This window comes from Hemitrygon akajei, chromosome 15 (genome assembly GCF_048418815.1).
Source record: "Hemitrygon akajei chromosome 15, sHemAka1.3, whole genome shotgun sequence".
NCBI classification, from domain to species: Eukaryota; Metazoa; Chordata; class Chondrichthyes; order Myliobatiformes; family Dasyatidae; genus Hemitrygon; species Hemitrygon akajei.
This window is the reverse complement of record NC_133138.1, coordinates 70172488-70184284: the sequence shown is the minus strand read 5'-3', so window position 1 is coordinate 70184284 and position 11797 is coordinate 70172488. Positions and strand designations below refer to the sequence as shown.

The window sequence follows — 11797 nt, the reverse complement described above, 5'->3', positions numbered from 1 at the left end:
TCTTCACTGGTGGTTTCTTCCTCCTGTAGACTGTCTCTCATTGTGTTGTATTCTACCTCAGATATCTCCATTTGTTCATTCACTGCAATATCGTGTTGTGCTTCTGGAAGTGGATTGCCCTTTGAATAAAGGGCAAGATAACTGCAGTTGCCCTCAAAGCACTTCACCAGATCTAAGTACACTTTCTCCGACAATTTTTCTTGCTTCAACTTTCTCCTGGGAATACTCTACATTCTTAAAATATTCTGACTCCTCTTTCCCTAAAGGTTCCAGGCACACTTCCATTTTCTCACAATGTTCTGTATGGACTTTAAAAATGTCATTACTCCCTTGATCCTCGCCTGTTGATCCATGCTTTTCTATCTTACTTTCAGACTTCATCCCAGGATCTGTCTGTAAATTTCTTTCTGTATTTCAATTTCTTGTTCCTCTTTAGCAATATCAGTCTCCACCTGCAAAGCAAAGAGAGAGAGAAGGAAGGCAGGAGAGCCCATTGGGACACTGTCCTTCTCTGCAGAATCCTGCTTTCACGTTGAATCACGCCCACGAAGGCTCTTATCACTGATTTCAGATTCTGAGGTCTGCATTATTAATTGAGCGGCTAAAAATTGCTGAATTTGTTCTAAGACATCTCATTTCATTTCTAATGCCATGTGATACACACTACGGTCAGAACTATTATACATCACTGCATTTTGGAACATCAGCATATTGTCCTGCTTAAACTCTGCTGTTGTGCGAATTAAACCAGTCTCTATATTTTTCTTTATTGTTGACAAATCCATTGGCCTGTGTACAATGCTATGATATCCCGGGGCAATATTGTCCGTTGCTGGCTAAAGGAATACATTGGCAGATCTGTGATTAGCAGCTGCTCTCCATACTAGAGTAATAGCCTTCTTCCAAATTTTCTGAGCTTGAATGGCTTCCTGGTCTTCACTGCAAACAAAAAACTGTGAGGAAGCTGAGCTGCTTGGTATTGAATCAGCAAGAACTGATGATTGCAGATGTGCATTGTGAATGCTGAATCCATCGTCACTCTCACTGACAGGTGGTTCATTATCTGTTTCTGACATATAAACCTCATTTGGTTCCTCCTCCCTGGTCTCATCCACACTGGCAGCTTCACTAGTTCCATCTTCCTCTTTGGAAATAAGCATATCCTGCAGCTTGATTTAGCCCTTTAAAACTAATCCAGTCTCGTCCTTTGTGGTTTCTACAATTTCAGATTGTCCCACTTCACTAGAAGTACTTTTGCCCTGTGTAATGCTCCTGGGTGACATGTGTCCAATTTCCTCAGAGGTATTTTTGTTTTGTGCAGTGCTCCGTGGCAAGGAATGTGATGTTTCATCAGATGTGCTTTTACTTCACATGGCATTCCTTGGCAAAGCATGTTCCATTCCAAGTACCTTGGATTTTAGGCCTCGAGAAGTTGTCATTTTTCCTGCACTTCCCATTTGTTACAGGTGTCCTGAATTGGATTCTTCTTCCTGATCTTGCTCCTGCTCGACTTGCTCTGGTAATCCCTGTTTAATTCCTTTGATAACTAAACTGTCAGCAGAGTCCAATCCAGCCAAAATTTGCATCTCTTCACTGGATTGGCACTCTGATTTGTGAGTCTGTGGCTGGATTTCTTCAGTTTCCTCCTTTACCATCTGTTCTGCCTGAAAGAGGGAGGCAGGATTTCCCTCAGGAGCCGCTATCCGCTCTCCAACATCAGGAGGAAAATCAATCAGCTCCGGTGTTTCCTCAACCTTTTCTTCAATAATTGCTAAGATGTCTGCAGGGTTTCCCAAATGAAGTACACTGGCATAATCAGACATTCCAGTATTAACATTGCCTTCAAGTTGCTTTGACCGGTGCTGATCTACGACATTCTCTCTTTGTCTTGCAATCTGTAGAGTGCCAGGTGGCAGACACCTGCTTTCTCCAGAGTCAATGAACACAGAGAAACTGGCCAGATCTCTGGATACTGAGAGAGCTGGCTGCTCCACACAACTCTCTACCTGAACACAAATGGTGGTTTCCTCAGCTGTAGGTGCTGGCGATACCGGTACACTGGTACAAGTTGGCTGCAGCTCTGGAACATGCAGGGTTGATACACCTGTTCCCATTTCAGCATGAACATTGGGACTAGTGACATGCGTAGAGTTCATCTGGAGATCAACCTCACTGACAATAGTGTGGCTGTCCTCACTGGCCTATTGTGTATCTGTCACAGAATAGTCTATTCCAGGAGAATTCGACTCCATTGCCTACCGGATAGGCAAATTAGTCAATCTATTGGGGCATTTTTTGCTGCTTGACGGGCACTTTCTGTTGCACGCCTTTTCATTTCAGCCTCCTCCTCTTCAAGTTTCTTCTTCACAGCAATTTAATTCCATGTTTCCTGAAGCTTACTATCCACATGCCCAGCCTGGATCAGCTCTGTTTCTCTCTTCACCTTTCTGTATTTCTCTTGAGTCTCTTTAATAAGTTTCTTTAGTTCATCAATTCGCTCAGTGGTGAGCTTGCGAACACTTACATCTTCCCCAGTTTTCACAACTTCTCCCTTCTCAGCACGCTTCCATTTGGGTGTTCCTGTTGTTTCCAACAATTCTGAGTACTGCAATGCACAATGCTTTTGTGAAAACCAATCCGGTGGCCGCCCAGGTTCTGCAAAAGGTTTAATTGCTCTGCTAACTGATACCCAGTTCTGATCTCCACTTTGCATCACTGATGATGCCAAGCATAACTTTTCTCGAATTGACTATGGTTTGTTTGGGTCAGTACTCGGCAATCTGTGCTTGCCAGTCCCTGCTGTCATCATCCCAGCAACCGATTGTGTCGCAGGAACTATTTTATGTATAAGACCAAGATGTAACTCAGATTCTATAATTCCAGTTATGGTTTTAGTAGCACATTATTTCCACTGATGCAATTCTTCTAAAGCTAAGAGCACACAAATCAGAAGTGTTCCTTTTTTAATCATAAGTAAACAAAAAATTATTCCAGAAACATTTCCAGTGTAAAGTTTTAAGCAGAAGACAGACAGAATTATAAATTCAAACAATTATTACACACTATTAAAACAATGTGAGTTAACTGAGTTGAACTACCTTTAAATGAGCAAGATTATGATTTTTAAGATTTTGAAGGGGATTAGTAGGATCAAGGTAAATTGTTCAGCACAAAGAATTCAAGTCACAAGGGATGCAGATTAAAATTTTTAAAAATTGAACTTAGAAAACAAAATTAACTTCTCAATGAACTACTTGGATTTAAACAGTTCAGAAGTTGGCCGCCTACCCATGATCAACTAGAAAGAGATGATCATCACCATCCTCACTTAAAAGACACACACATGAGAGAAATAAACAGTACAAATAAATTTAAGATTCAATTATTCTTAGGGCAAATTAATTGGTATGTGGAAAGATACCAATTAATAAAGCTTCAAAGATTTGTTAAATGCAAATTGGGTTTAATTATCCTTATTGAGTCATTTGATTAGGCAAAGGGGGAGTATTGATGTGGTTCGTGCCTTTGGTGTCTGTGTAGATTTTCAGAAAGCTTTTGTTGACCAACTATTAGCAAACTGATGCCTGTCTTTCTCCTTGCATGCTGCCCGTCTCCAGACCCTTGTGAAGTTCCATTTGCCCACCAGCCTTTGAGGAGTTAGTGCATCTCTTTTCCTTTCCATTAAGTACCCTTATTTTAACCGTTCCATCAGTGGTTGGTTTATCTTTAGCTACCTAATCCCAAATATATGCAGTTTGTGGGTTACTTACCCAGTTTAATTGAAACAATGTAGCGATGTGCTACACACAGCGCTGAAATAACGACACGCAGTTTCGAGACCAGTTTATTCAAACTTCGCGCCGCTGGCATTTAATCCCTAGTGCCGTCCTCTCTGGGCGGAAATGACATCAGAGGTGCATTACCAAAGTCTCCCCCCGCGCGCTGGCTATTTGTGAGCCGGTTCGCCTGCACAGAAAGTGGGTTGCCACATAACCCCCCCCCCCCCCCCAGAACCGGCGATACACCCCCCAATGTCCACAGTCTGGATCAGCCTCTGTTTGGAATGTCTGCCTCTGCACCGCGGTGCCTGAACCTCGACCGGCTGCGCCAAGTCCACATGGGCTGGTTTGAGTCGGTCCACCGTGAAAACCTCCTCTCTCCCCCCAATGTCCAGAACGTACGTGGACCTGTTGTTGTTGATCACCTTGAACGGCCCCTCGTACGGCCGCTGTAGCGGTGCCCGGTGTTCGCCCCCTTCGTACAAACACAAACTTACAGTTCTGCAGGTCTTTGGGTACATGGGTCGGGGTCTGTCCATGCTGTGAAGTCGGTACGGGGGCCAGGTTGCCGAGCCTTTCACGTAGCCTGTCCAGGACTGCTGCGGGATCTTCCTCTTGCCCCCTTGGGGCTGGTATGAACTCTCCCGGGACGGCCAGGGGCGCGCCGTACACCAACTCGGCCGACGAGGCGTGCAGATCCTCTTTGGGCGCTGTGCGAATTCCAAGCAGGACCCAGGGAAGCTCATCCACCCAGTTAGGTCCTCTCAGGCGGGCCATGAGAACCGACTTCAAGTGACGGTGGAAGCGTTCCACTAGTCCGTTCGACTGTGGGTGGTAGGCAGTAGTGAGGTGTAGCTGTGTTCCCAACAGGCTGGCCACAGCCGACCACAGGCTGGAGGTGAACTGGGCGCCTCTGTCGGAGGTAATGTGGGCCGGTACCCTGAAGCGTGCTACCCAGGTTGCGATCAGTGCTCGGGCACAGGAATTGGCAGATGTGTCGATGAGCAGGACCGTCTCTGGCCACCTCGTGAACCAGTCTACCATAGTTAGGAGGTACCGCGCTCCTTGGGATACTGGTAGGGGGCCCACGATATCCACATGAATGTGGTCGAACCTCCGGTGGGTGGGTTTGAACCGCTGCGGCGGGGCTTTAGTGTGCCGCTGCACATTGGCTGTTTGGCACTGCGCGCATGTTCTGGCCCATTCACTGACCTGCTTGCGAAGTCCGTGCCATGCGAACTTGCTGGAGACCAGCCGGACAGTTGTCCTGATAGATGGGTGCACCAAACCGTGTATAGAGTCAAAAACTCGCCGCCTCCAGGCTGCCGGGACGATGGGGCGAAGTTGGCCGGTAGCCACGTCGCACAGGAGGGTCCTCTCACCTGGGCCTACGAGAAAGTCCAGCAGCTGCAAACCTGAGACTGCGGTCCTGTAGCTGGGCATCTCGTCGTCTGCCTGCTGCGCCTCCGCCAGTGCTACATAGTCCACCCCCCAGGGACAGGGCCTGGACAGCTGGTCTGGAGAGTGCGTCCGCCACGATGTTGTCCTTTCCCGAGACATACTGGATGTCCGTCGTGTACTTGGAGATGTAGGACAGATGTCGCTGCTGGCGAGCCAACTAGGGATCGGACACCTTCGTGAACGCGAAGGTCAACGGTTTGTGGTCAATGAACGCGGTGAACGGCCTGCCTTCTAAGAAGTACCTGAAATGCCGGATTGCCAGATACAGTGCCAACAGCTCCCGGTCAAAAGCACTGTACTTGAGTTTGGGTGGTCGTAGGTGCTTGCTGAAGAACGCCAAGGGTTGCCAACGCCCCTCGATGAGCTGCTCCAGCACCCCACCAACTGCTGTGTCGGATACGTCCACCGTGAGGGCGGTCAGAACGTCCGTTCTGGGGTCCACCAGCATCACAGCATCTGCCAAGGCTTCCTTGGCTTTAATGAAAGCAGCCATGGCCTCCTCATCCCAAGTAATGTCCTTGCCTTTACCCAACATCAGGGTGTACAAAGGGCGCATGATGCGGGCTGCTGAGGGGAGGAAACGGTGGTCGAAGTTCACCATACCAACGAACTCCTGCAGGCCATTGACCGTGTTGGGCCGGGCAAAGTGGCGGATCGCGTCTACCTTGGCGGGCAGAGGTGTTGCCCCGTCTTTGGTAATCCTGTGGCCCAGGAAGTCGATGGTTTCGAGACCGAACTGGCATTTGGCCGGGTGGATCTTGAGGCCGAAATCACTCAGGCGGGAGTAGAGCTGGCGGAGGATATAAGGATGTCGTCCAAATAGATGAACACAAAGCCCAGGTCGCGTCCCACCACATCCATTAGCCGCTGGAACGTCTGTGCGGCATTCTTCAGGCCGAAGGGGATTCGGAGGAACTCGAACAGGCCGAACAGGGTGATGAGTGCTGTTTTGGGGATGTCTTCAGGGTGCACCGGGATTTGATGGTATCCCCGGACGAGGTCTACTTTAGAAAATATTCTTGCCCCGTGCAGGTTTGCTGCAAAGTCCTGTATGTGCGGCACGGGGTAGTGGTCTGGAGTTGTAGCCTCGTTTAGTCTGCGGTAGTCGCCGCATGGTCTCCAACTCCTGGCTGCTTTGGGCACCATGTGCAGGGGGTAGGCCCATGGGCTGTTGGACCTCCGTACGATTCCCAATTCATCCATACTTTTGAACTCCTCCTTCGCCAGGCGGAGCTTTTCCAGGGGGACCCTTTGTGCGCGGGCATGGAGGGTTGGTCCCTAGGTCGGAATGTGGTGCTGTACCCCGTGTCTGCCGTGAACTGCGGTGCCATGGATCGATGGAAAGTCCGCCAGGATTCTGGTGAATTCGTTGTCTGACAGTGTGATGGAGTCCAGGTGTGGGGCTGGCAACTTGGCTTCACCCAGGGAGAACGTCTGGAAAGTCTCGGCATGTACCAGTCTTTTCCCTTGCAAGTCGACCAGCAGGCTGTGAGCTCGCAAGAAGTCCGCCCCCAGGAGTGGTTGGGCCACCGCGGCCAGTGTGAAGCCCCACGTGAACTGGCTGGCGCCGAACTGAGGTTGCACTGTGCGGATGCTGTAGGTCCATATCGTGCCGCCGTTTGCGGCCCTCAGGGTGGGTCCTGGCTTCCTGTTGCGGGTGTCGTACCCCGTCAGGGGCAAGACACTGATCTCCGCTCCGGTGTCGACCAAGAAGTGGTCGACTGTTTGTCCCAGACGTACAAGAGGCTGTCCTTGTGGCCAGCCACCATAGTCATTAGCAGCAGCTGGCCCTGGCCCTTGCAGGGCGGGCGACAACGGTGGGCTTTTGTGCCCCACCGCTGGTGGTAGAAACACCACTGTTCACTGTGCTCCTCACTCCTGCCTCTGTGTTGTGTGCGCCCCCCTGCCGGGCCTGGTCTGGTCTGCTGTTGGGTGCGTGGCCTGGTAACCTGACCGACGGACGCCACGGTCTCCCTCTTGGCTTTCCAAAGCACGTCTGCTCGGGCCGCCACCTTCCAGGGGTCACTGAAATCTGCATCGGCCAGCAGCAGATGTATGTCCTCGGGCAGTTGCTCTAGGAACACTTGTTCGAACATGAGGCAGGGCTTGTGTCCGTCAGCCAGGGACAGCATCTGGTTCATCAATGCTGACGGCAGTCTGTCTCCCAAACCGTCCAGGTGAAGCAGGCAGGCACCCCGCTCACGCTGTGAGAGGCCAAAGGTCTCAATGAGCAGCGCTTTGAATGCTTCATATTTGCCTTCTTCCGGGGGCAACTGTATGAAATCCGCAACCTGGGCGGCCGTCTCCTGGTCAAGGGCGCTCACCACGTGGTAGTAACACGTGGAACCAGAAGATATCTACCGAATCTGGAACTGGGCTTCTGCTTGGCTAAACCACACGCGTGGTCGCAGCGTCCAGAAAGTCGGCAGTTTTAGCGAAACTGCGTGAACAGATGAAGAGTCGGTCATCTTTGGTCCAAATCCCGTTTGGACCGACAGGGTCACCAATGTAGCGATGTGCTACACACAGTGCTGAAAGAACGACACGCAGTCGGTAAGTTGTTTCAAGACTAGTTTATTCAAACTTCACGGCGCTGGCATTTAATCCCTAGCGCCTGCCCTCTCTGGGCGGAAATGACATCAGAGGTGCATTACCAAAGTCTCCCCCCGTGCGCTGGCTATTTGTGAGCCGGTTCGCCTGCGCAGAAAGTGGGTCGCCACAACAATTTTTTTCCACGATAAATCAATTAAGTGGTGACATTTTGCATGCAACTCCGATGGGAATCATCAAATGTTCCCAGTTAGGACTACCACAGCTGAAATCCACAGTCGCTAGCGGGAGTACTTCAGTAAGCAGTACTGATTTAAGACGTTAGATATAGCTATAGATATTCAGAATTGATGAACCTTGGATGGCAGATGGGTTGCAATTGTCGATCCCTTTTAAGTGGGAATGTCTACAGGTACGATTATAACACAGCAGCTTAGGACTTCCACTATCAACTATCCTGCTGGAGAATGTACAATCTCTAGCAAATAAAACTGAAGAGCAAGATTGTTGAAACAGAGGGAAATCAGGAGTTTCTGTGTACTTTGGTACACGTGAAAGTTGGTAACACCTGCTTTTTTGAATGCAGCGTTCCAGCCTGATGGCCTCACTATTCTTCTGAAAGACAAGCCAGCTCAATCTTTTAAAGGCAAAGATGGAGTATGTTTTATGAGCAGTGGCGCTGCTGAACCTTGGCGACTTCTGGATGGTGGCTAATGAAGCAAGGATAGTAATTAAGTACTTTGTTAACCACACTTACTCTGGCAAATGATCAGCTCAAGTAATAGTCTGTAACTTGTCTTTGGATGTGGAGGTAATTCAATGTGGCTGAAAGAAAGCAAGGTGAGGCAGCAGTCCTATCGCCATGAGTGTGGAACTATGTAAAAGGTTGGGCACAGACTAATTGAAGCTGTGGGGTCCAGGCGTCAGAGCATATCAACGCAACGGAACACAATGTTTGGATGGAGATTTGTATGCCGAATAGAAACAGCAAAGTCCAGTGTATCCAAAGAGCAGAAGATTAAAGCGCTGGGCCAGATTGAAAAGGTTCAGGATTTTGGAGCCGGAGGCGAGATACGGGCCGGTTTCATTTGCTGCTCCCCAACATTTAATCATCTCTGCACTGGAGTAAGGGGCTCTCTTTGCGGACTTCAGTCCAGAAATGCTATTTGTCTAAAGTTACAGTTTGCATGATTTTTGTTTTACATCACACGTTGGGTGTTTGACGGTCTTCATTTTATGGGTTATTTTTTTTATGAGTTCCGTTTTTTATGCAGCATGATGTGTATCTTTTATTTATTTTCTGCACTGTGTGTGTGTGTGTGTGTGTGTGTGTGTGTGTGTGTGTGTGTGTGTGTGTGTGTGTGTGTGTGTGTGTGTGTGTGTGTGTGTGTGTGTGTGTGTGTGTGTGGTTTTTTTGCGTGTCTTTTGGATGGATACCTGCTAGGAGACAAAACAAATCTCAAGGTTGTATAATGTATATATACTTTGATAGTTTTGCACCATTATCCTGGCAGCAATGTACATTCCACACCTTAGGTCACATCAGAAAAGCACTACAGGAGCTAAACTCTATAATCTGTAAGCACAAAATTGTGTATCCTGATACCTTCCAATTATTGTGGAGGAATTCAACCAGCTTGAAGAAGACTCTAAACCATGTACCACCAAGAAATCACCTCTGGAACCAGAGGAGCCAACTGTTTTAATGCTATCAAGAAGGTTTAGCATGCTATCCCATGCCCATATTTTGGAAAGTCCAATACCTGACTGTATTTTTACCTCCAGAATATAGGTAAAGCCTAAAGATCAGTGGTGAGGACTAAGAAGGTATGGTCAAGGGAGGCGGAGGAATGCTTACAAGACTGTTTTAACTCTTGTGGACAGGGCAATATTCAGGGATTCATCTTCGAACCTGAATGTGTATACCACAGTTGTGACCAACTTCATCAAAACCTATGTCAAAGAGCGTATGCCTTTGAGAACTTATCAGACATACGAAAACCAAAAGCCATGGATGAACCAGGAGATTTGCAGTCCGCTGAGGGCAAGATCAATGGCTCTCAGTACTGGTGATCCAGAATTATATAAGGCATCCAGGAATGACCTGTGGAAGTCTATACTAAAGGGGAATTAACAATTCTATTGAGGGTAGAGATGGCTCTGACAGGGTTTATAGGCCATTACTTCCTTCAAAGCGAAAGCTAACATCACAAATGGCTGTGATGCTTCACTCTACACCTTTTATGCACACTTTAAAATGGACAATAAAACTACTCCTGTAGCAACTGATGACCCAGTGATCTCTGTCTTGGAGTACGACAGCAGAACATCTTTCAAGCGGGTGAAACCTTGCAAGGCATCAGGCCCTAATGGTGAACCTGGCCGGACTCTAAAATCATATGATGACCAACTGGTGGGAGTGTTCAAGGACATCTTCAATGTCTCACTGCTGTCAGAGTTTCCCACTTGCTTTAAAAGGGCACCAATCATAGCAGTGCCCAAGAAGAGCGGGGTGAGCTGCTTCCAGGACTATTGCAAGTAGCACTCACACCTAGTGTGATGAAGCGCTTTGAAGGGTTGATCAGGGTTACAATCGCCTCCTGCATTAGCAAGAACCTGGACCTGCAGCAATTTTTCTATAACCACAATAAGACAACAGTGGATGCAATCTCCTTGGCTCTCCACTCAGCCCTGGATCACCTGGAAAATAGCAATGCCTATGTCGGCCATTATTTATTGATTACAGCACAGTGTTCAATACAATCATACCCTCAGTTCTATGACTAGAATCCTTGACAAGGATGATTTGGACCCAAATGCTGGAGTACCCAGGACTAGGATTGAGACATGGAGTAAAACTGTATCATGAACTGAGCACGAAACAAAACGCTAGACAATATCTTTGTTGGTCTTACAACTGAACACTGAGGCTCTCAATTCTTGGCACCCAAAACATGGTTGTCAATTAGCAGGATGGTCCTGAATCTTTAAAGGAGCTATTCATCTTTCAGAGAGTTAGAGCATCTGAACCCTGGAAGCTGTTGCAATTTGGTGCGTGTCATAACAGGACCACATCCCCTATGACCAATTCCTGATGGCTCTGGCTGTTCGGACAGTTGATAATTGTAGTCATGGATGAGTGCTGAAGCAAAGATGTCCCTTTCAGTAACCAGGCAGTGTTTCTTGGGTCCGAATCCTTCCCAGACTACAAGGAACTGCCAAGCACCCTGAACAGTTCATGAACCCAGAATTCCTCTCACAGTGAAGACCCACTCCCCATCGACAAACATTGGTGGCAGCAGGACTGATGGTGGTGGGGCTCAAAGGCTGGTGTTCATAGGCTTTAATTTGGAAATGTGGAAAGTGGGATTGGTCTTGAGGGTCTTGGAGAGCTGCAAGGTGTAGGACACCGGGTTTACTTCCCTGAGAATCTTGACGGGTCCAATGAACTTGGGCACCAGTTTCCTAGACTCCTCTTGCAGAGGGAAATCCTGAGTCAACAGCCATTCCTGTTGCCCATGCTACAGAACTGGTCCCTATCTTCTCTTATGGGTAGCTTTTATTTCAGCCTTTTGGGTAGAAGCTAACAAAATCTCCCTTGTCTTTGTCCATTTCTCCCTACAGTGTTGGAGGAGATCTTTGACGGCAGGGATTCCAACCTTAGCTTCCTGCTCAGGGAAGAGTGGCGGACAATGCCCAAATTGGCATTCAAAGGGGAACATCCTATTGCCAAATGCCATAAAGTGTTGTGGGCGACCTCTGCCCCATCAAACGGTTGTACCACTTGTCTGATCTTTCAGAGGCCAGGCATCTTAGAGTTCATTCCAAATCCTGGTTCAACTGCTCCATCCGGCCATTGGTCTGCTGGTGAAACTGAGAGGAAAGACTCGCTGTTACCCCAATCAGCTTACAGAACAGCCTCCAAAAATGTGGACTGCAAACCGACACAGTCCACTGGAAAACTGTGGATCGTGAAGACTTGGTAAAGGACAATTTCGGCCATCTCT

General features: G+C 48.2%; 2 pseudogenes; both read right to left on the bottom strand.

Annotated features, from left to right (window-relative positions):
* Positions 1-377: 377 nt before the first annotated feature.
* On the bottom strand, positions 378-1294 carry LOC140739080 (bromodomain-containing protein 8-like; annotated as a pseudogene).
* Positions 1295-2201: 907 nt separating this feature from the next.
* On the bottom strand, positions 2202-5222 carry LOC140739079 (bromodomain-containing protein 8 pseudogene; annotated as a pseudogene).
* Between the last annotated feature and the right edge of the window lie 6575 nt (positions 5223-11797).